We start from the raw sequence: 7,500 nt of genomic DNA, 5'->3' as shown, positions 1-7,500 counted from the left end.
ATTGACAGATTGGCCAATCAGAGCTGGCTTAACATCACCTCTGATGTGTGATTGATTGACAGATTGGCCAATCAGAGCTGGCTTAACATCACCTCTGATGTGTGACTGATTGACAGCTCAGCCAATCAGAGCTGGGTAACACCACCCCTGCTGTGTGATTGATTGACAGCTGTGCCAGGCCAGGGCTGGGGGCGGGGCTCTGTCCCACCACAGTCCCAGGCCTGACCCGGCCCTGGCCCTACACAGAGTACTCTGAGCATCCTGAGGTGTCTGGGACATTGATCTCATCCAGCCTCTGACAGTGACTGTGGTGACTCATGGAACCAAGGGCCAGTTGTGACACTGTGGGGCCTCATGGAACTGAGGAGTCCTTTGTGACTGACGAGTAAGTTGTCTTTAAAGATAATTCAATGACTGAAAGTATGGATGTTAATATCTTTGAAATGGGTCTTAAGTTCTCTACTAACTGCAAGCAACAGGTTTATTACAGAGCCCAGTCAGCTTGGCTCCTGAAACAGACAAGGGTCTGCATGAGCTTGGGGTTATGAACTTTGGGGTAAAATGACAGGTTCAAGACGGGATATGGGGTAGGCAATTTGGGATGGCTGTACCTTCATAGTACCTCAGCCAATGAGGAAAGGAAGAGGGCAATGTGCACCTGGGAGTTTAGGATAAAGGAGGCTGCTGCCTCCAGAACTGTTCCATTTCCTAGATGCATTGTAAATGGTACATCCCGTGACCCCTGCTATGCCCTGTAGCTTGGTCCCTCTCCCCTCCTGGCCATACAGGGCTGGCTGGGATCCAATTTCTCCCCGCCCCCCTTTTCAGACCCTAGAAAAGATCTGTGCCCCCTGATCTCTGTCTCTTTTTCCCTCTTTCTCCCTCTTTTCCTCGCTACCCACAAGAAATAAACCCTGCAACTTCATCAGGGGAAAGAGCCTCTTTTGTTATCTTATTTACATCCATGAGGCAAGGGCCCAGGAGGCTTCATCCTAACACCTGAGCTAGACCGGAGGAAAGGTGAAGACCCCATTTTTAGGGCCGAGAAAAAGCCGACAGTTGGCGCCCCAACGTGGACGGTCTCTACAGAGCACCCCACGACCGGCTGTGACTCCTATTTTCAGGATTCAAGAAGCCTTGGAGCTGATCAACTAGCTTAAATTTCTTTTAGCTGCATTTTGTGCAGTTCGAAGACTTTTAAGCACGAACCGTGAGCCTGTCAGGAGCCCAGGCAGGCCGGTTCTGGACGTAGACCCACTACAGTTACACAGACGACTCTGCCTGCAAGAGAAAAGTTGAGTGGAATCCTCCTTTCGTGGTGGGTGGGTTCCCGGAGCTCTGCAGGGAGGTCTCACCGGTGGCATTTTGCCTGCCCGGCGCCGTTCTCGGGACGAAAGGCGGCGTGGGCGTGTGCGCGGCGTGCGCGGCTCGGCAGCCCGCGGCCACGTGGAGCTGGACGCGGCCACCCCAGGCACGGCACGGCAGGCAGACAGCTTTGGTCAGTTTCAAAGCGGTGGCACGGGGTTTTTTTCCATTTTTTTCCGGTTTTTGCGGTTTTTGCGGCAGGGTCGGTCCCTACAGCAGCGCGGGCGCCACGTGGGTTTTACTGACAGAAACGGCAAAATTAACATCAGCTCCACATCCAGTAAAGCCTGAAAACCGTGGTGTACCTGGCACGTTTTAACAACTAACTCTCTTCCTGTGTTTTAACTGTAGTGGGGTAGATACAGTGGCAAATTGTTAAACATCATGGGCTTACAGCAATCTGCCTTACAAAAGAGTATAAGAAACCAACTAAGGGAAATATTAAGTTCAGGAAATGTTTTAATATCTAAGAAAAAATTAGCCCGTTTTGCCAGCTGGCTGTCTGTTGAAAAATCTGACTTTGAATTGCAAAATATAAATTCGATTTCATTTTGGGATGAAATACGGGATTTATTAACTTTAAAAATGGAAAATGGAGACAAAACAGCTTCTGTATTCCTCCTGATATTCTTACAAATTCGGAAACTTTTAATTCAGACAGAAAACAACAGACAGCAGCAGCAAAACGGTTCAGACTCACCTTCCCTTTCCCCAAAACCCTATAACCCAGACCTGGAGGGGACCCACGGGTCTCCCTGGGGGGTGCAGGGTGCCCAGCACGGCTGTGGCTGCTCTGAGTCCCTGGGTCCTCCCCAGTATCCCGGTTCTGATAATTTTTCGAAAATTATCAGCTCTCCTTCCTTGTTCCCTTCCCCTCTGGGCCACGGACACGTGGCCACATCTGGACAGGTCAGGGTTGGGGTCACAGATAGCTCTGGCCATGCAGTACAGGGAGAGGGGGGGTCCCATATGGTGACAGCCACGTGTCTCCTCCTTCATCCCGCAACCCCCTTCACCCTCCGGTCCCTGCCCCTAACCCTGTCCCCTCCCATAACCCATCCCTGCCCTCGGCTCCACCGCCCCCTCCCCCCTCCAAGACCCCACCCTGCACGGTACCTGGCGACCCCGCCCACAGGTGTTACAACCCTGAATTCCACCACCACACCCCTGCTCCGGTTTCACATTCCTTCCCTCCAAGCTACTGCAGGAGAGGGAGGGCAATGGAGCCCCTGCTCGTTTCAGTGCCAGTGGTGGTGGGGATGGGGAGGGATCAGCTCACAGCCCCTGGGGGACGGATGGTGTCCCCGTGGTGGGGGGGGGGGGGGGGTGGGCAGCCCCCCAAACCGGGTGGGGGGGGGGGGGATGCCCAGCCCTGGAAGTCAACACCTGGGAGAAGAGTATATACCATCAGTTGCTCTTGTAGTTTATCTTGATAAAAGAAACGGTAAAAGAAGTTATCAACCTTTGTCCTATCAAGATAAAAAGGAAATTTGTAAAGTACAGAGAGAATTTGGCAGAAATAGTAATCTTTAAAGGCATGATGAGAACCACCTTTAACTCAAACGAACTGGTTCCATATGATATCAAAGAGCTTTTCCGGTGTCTGTTAACTCCCTCAGAATATGATCTATGGGAAAGCCTGTGGAAAAGATCTTTGAAAGTGCTTTTACAAGAGCTTCTTCAAAGCTCTGATGATGCAAAAGATGCTGATAATAATGACATAACATATGAATACCTATGTGGGGAGAAGGATTGGCATTGCCCCGAAAGCCAAACCAGAGTACTATCCAAGTCTGTCCTGGATAAAATATACAATGTTGCAGAAAAGGCTTTTAATCAATTACCAACAGTAGATACTAAAGGCAGTTATGTTAACATTAAACAGTTTGTTTCTGAGAATTTCTTACAGTTTGTGGACCGCCTCTGTGCGCAAGTGTAAAGACAGGTGTCTGATCCAGTATTACAAGCTGAATTAATTAAAGAGACGGCTCAGAGGAATGCTAATGAAACCTGCCATAGGGTTATTCTTGGCCTTCCCCTAGAGCCAGCACCTAGCTTAGCACAGATGATAGAAGCCTGCGCCAGAAAAGCAGAACTGTTCAGTGGACACGAAAGAAATCCAGGACTGGCACACCCAAGGACCATGGCAGCTGTGACACCAGAAGCCAAGAAGCAACCAATGTCACCAGAGCAACTGCAGCACATCATCTGCTTCCAGTGCAAGCAGCCAGGACACTTCGCCAGGGACTGTCCACACAACCAGAAACAGAAGAAGACCAACAAACAAAAAAACTAACTTTACAGCGCGTACCCGCCATTAACACCATAGCGCGCTCGGCTATAAATACTGCGGGCTCCACACTCGCAAAAGACTCTCTCTTCATAAACAAAAAGGGGGAGGATGGGCTAGAGGGTGTGGGGATGTATGTCAATGAAAATATCAAAGGTTCAGTTAACAAGGTTTGGAAGCCACTAGGCCGTTTTAGGCTTGTGACTACCAGAGGTTTTCATTTCAGGTCACCTGATTGGACAGTCATAACAGTGGACTTACCTAACAGTACACAGGACGTGACGTTAAACCACATGAAACTGGACAGTGAGTACTTTGTTGTCGGTGACACAGCACACACACCCCTAGAGATTGAGGTGGTTCCCATGACCATCAAGGGAAGCATAACTAGCCTCATTCTCCTGGCACGATGTCCTCTACCACCATATTACCTGGCTGAGGGACAAATCTTTGCCCAGGCCATTCCTGTTCCAGTGGAGGTTCCAGTAGATGGAAAATCACCTGAAGTCTACTGGGCAGAAATGGTGGGTGAGGGCAAACCTTCTCTGGCATGCAACCTAACCCGTGGATCAGATCACCTCCATGTGGAGGGGGTACTGGACACGGGTGCTGATGTGACTATCATACCTGAGAGAATGTGGCTGTCATATTGGGAACTTCAGCCTGTGGCAGGCAGAATCCAGGGTGTAGGAGGAGTCAAATTGGCAAAAATATCAAAAAGCATCATACAAATTGAGGGGCCGGATGGAAAATTGGCTAGCATCCGTCCATTTGTTACAGATTATAAATGCCCTCTATGGGGGAGAGACACCGTGTCCCAGTGGGGGGTGAAATTGATTATTCCTAAAACTCCTCGGGATTTTTAGAAGCGGCCACTGTGGGGCGCCCTACCCAAAAATTGAAATGGCTAGATGATACCCCAAAGTGGGTAGCACAGTGGCCAATGAGTAAGGAGAAGCTCAGGGCGCTTGAGGAGCTTGTGGAGGAGCAATTGGCTAAAGGCCACATAGAAGAGACCACAAGTGCGTGGAATTTCCCGGTTTTTGTGATAAAGAAGCCGGGGAAAGACAAGTGGAGGCTGCTCCACGACCTCTGAGAAATAAACAAATTGAGGACATGGGGTCTCTCCAACCTGGAATGCCTTCTCCAACAATGCTTCCCAGAGATTGGCAATTGGCTGTTCTAGACATCAAGGATTGTTTCTTTCATATCCCCCTACACCCAGAGGATGCCCCACGGTTTGCCTTCTCGGTTCCTACCATCAATCGAGAGGCCCCAATGAAGCACTACCACTGGAGAGTTCTTCCACAGGGAATGAAATGTAGTCCCTCCATCTGCCAGTGGTATGTGGCTTCACTGCTGTCCCAGGTGCGTGCCCAGAGAGGGGAGGCCATCATCCTTCATTACATGGATGATGTGCTAGTGTGTGCACCCGATAACTCTCTACTCCAGGACACACTTGACCTAGTGGTTAAAGTTTTAACCTCTGCTGGATTTGAATTGCAGGAGGACAAAGTCCAAAGGATGCCACCTTGGAAGTACCTGGGCCTGGAAATTACTGCATGGACCATTGTTCCGCAGAAATTGGAAATTAATTGTAATCCAAAAACCTTAGCAGATCTCCATTCCCTGTGTGGGTCATTGAATTGGGTTAGGCCCTGGCTGGGCCTCACTAATGAGGACCTAGAACCTCTCTTCAATTTATTGAAGGGGGAGAGAGAGCTGCTTTCTCCCAGGGAACTGACCCCAGAGGCAAAGACTGCAATCGAAAAGGTACAAAAGACCTTAGGAGAGAGGCAAGCTCACCGTTACCAGCCCGAGCTGCCCTTCAAATTCATTGTCCTAGGAAAACTGCCACACTTACACGGGTTAATATTCCAACGGATCAAGGAGCAGAGAGAGTCACTCTTAATCATAGAGTGGGTCTATCCTCTCCCACCAAAGATCCAAAACTATCACTAAGCCACAAGAGTTAATAGCACAACTGATTCGGAAAGCAAGGATGAGACTGTATGAACTGGCTGGCTGTGACTCCACATGTATTCACCTCCCTGTTAAACTGTCTGAGGAGGGAAAGAACTCTCCTGAAAAATTGACTAAAGAGATGTTTGAGCATTTGCTCCAGAGCAATGCCAGACTCCAATTAGCCCTGGACAGCTACAGAGGACAAATATCAGTCCATGCCCTGTCTCACAAGCTGTTTAATGAGGAATTCCACCTCATTCCTCATGAGAAGAGGAGTCGGAGACCACTCAAAGCTCTCACAGTGTTCACGGATGCATCTGGGGCATCCCACAAGTCGGTGATGACTTAGAGAAATCCCCAGACTCAGCATTGGGAAGCTGGTGTTGAGTTTGTGGAGGGATCACCCCAGATAGCTGAACTAGCAGCAGTGGTAAGAGCCTTTGAGAAGTTCTCAGAGCCAATAAACTTGGTGACAGACTCAGCCTATGTAGCGGGGATAGTGTCCAGGGCAGAGCAGGCAGTGCTCAGAAACATCGAGAATCAGCAGCTTTTCAGGTTGCTTTCCAAACTAATTTATTTGATTTCTCATAGAGAACACCCGTTCTATGTGATGCATGTGAGATCACACAGATTTGCCAGGCGAAATTGCAGAAGGGAACCGTCAGGCAGACTCCCTTGCAACCCCAGCAGAACAAGCAACCCCAGCAGAACCAGCAACCCCAGCAGAACCAGCACGCCTTCCTGACACCTTCCAACAGGCAAAGCTGAGCCACCAGCAGTATCACCAGAATACACCAGGTCTGATGCGTCAGTTCCAGCTAACACGGAGTCAGGCTCGAGCCATTGTGGCCACCTGTCCCAACTGTCAGCTGCACACCATGCCCTCAATAGGCATGGGGGTAAACCCCCGAGGTCTTGGCAGTTGTGAGGTATGGCAGACAGACATCACACACATTCCTAGTTTTGGTCACCTCAAATGTGTGCATGTTAGCATTGACACGGATTCAGGTGCAGTCTATGCTTCTGCCCATGCAGGAGAAAGGGCTATGCATGCCAAACAACACCTAGTGCAAGCCTTTTCAGTGTTGGGGATCCCTAGGGAAATCAAAACTGATCAGGGCGCAGCGTATAAGTCCAAGGAGTTCCTGGAATTCGTCCAGCAGTGGGGAGTGGAACATAAAACTGGCACCTCCCACTCCCCCACAGGCCAAGGTATAGTGGAGCGAGCCAATCAGATGCTCAAGCAGGTTTTGGCTAAACAGAGCAGTTCAACTGCGTGGATGTCTCCACAGCAGAAGCTCTGCAAAGCCATGTTTGCTATCAATTTCCTGAATTGTTCATTTGAGAACATGAGTCCACCTGTGGTACGTCACTTTAACAGTGGGAAACAGGAAAAAAGGAAAAGAAATCCTCCTAAAGGATGACATTCCGGCAGATAGAGACTTTTAACAGGTTTTATAATGTTTGTCTTTCCTTTTAGAGAAAAGCTTCCCTTCTCTAGGTCCTGGGATGAACCCCATTCAAGCTGTCTTCCTGTTAACACTGAACAGTCTAGCAGCTGCAGGAATCGTCCCTCAGCCACGTCAGAACATCTGGGTGACCCTGGCACACACACTCCAAAATCGTGCTGCTATAGATTTTCTCTTGCTACTGCACGGACATGAGTGCCAGGAATTTGAAGGACTTTGCTGTATGGACCTGACCTCGAGAGCCCCTAACATCCATGCTGCCCTCCGAAATATGAACAACTTAATCGGACAAGTGAAGCAAGAATCTGAAGATTGGTTCAATGGACTGTTCAAAAGCTGGGGACTCACAGGGTGGGGGGCAAAATCATAATTTGAATCAAACTAATATCCTTCTTTCAGCTTTGTTAAACA

The 7,500-nt window shown here is 49.4% G+C and overlaps 1 long non-coding RNA gene across 1 annotated transcript; it reads left to right on the top strand.

Annotated features, from left to right (window-relative positions):
• Positions 1-263: 263 nt before the first annotated feature.
• LOC148219306 (uncharacterized) lies at positions 264-7,238 on the top strand. Its single transcript, XR_015799817.1, has 3 exons — positions 264-385; positions 3,882-3,961; positions 7,101-7,238. It is a non-coding gene; the product is annotated as an uncharacterized LOC148219306 (long non-coding RNA).
• The last annotated feature ends 262 nt before the right edge of the window (positions 7,239-7,500 follow it).

The sequence above is a fragment of the Sturnus vulgaris genome, unplaced genomic scaffold (assembly GCF_052056855.1).
Source record: "Sturnus vulgaris isolate bStuVul1 unplaced genomic scaffold, bStuVul1.hap1 Scaffold_155, whole genome shotgun sequence".
Lineage (NCBI taxonomy): Eukaryota > Metazoa > Chordata > Aves > Passeriformes > Sturnidae > Sturnus > Sturnus vulgaris.
The sequence above is the reverse complement of the archived record's forward strand: the minus strand, read 5'-3'. Positions and strand labels throughout refer to the sequence as shown.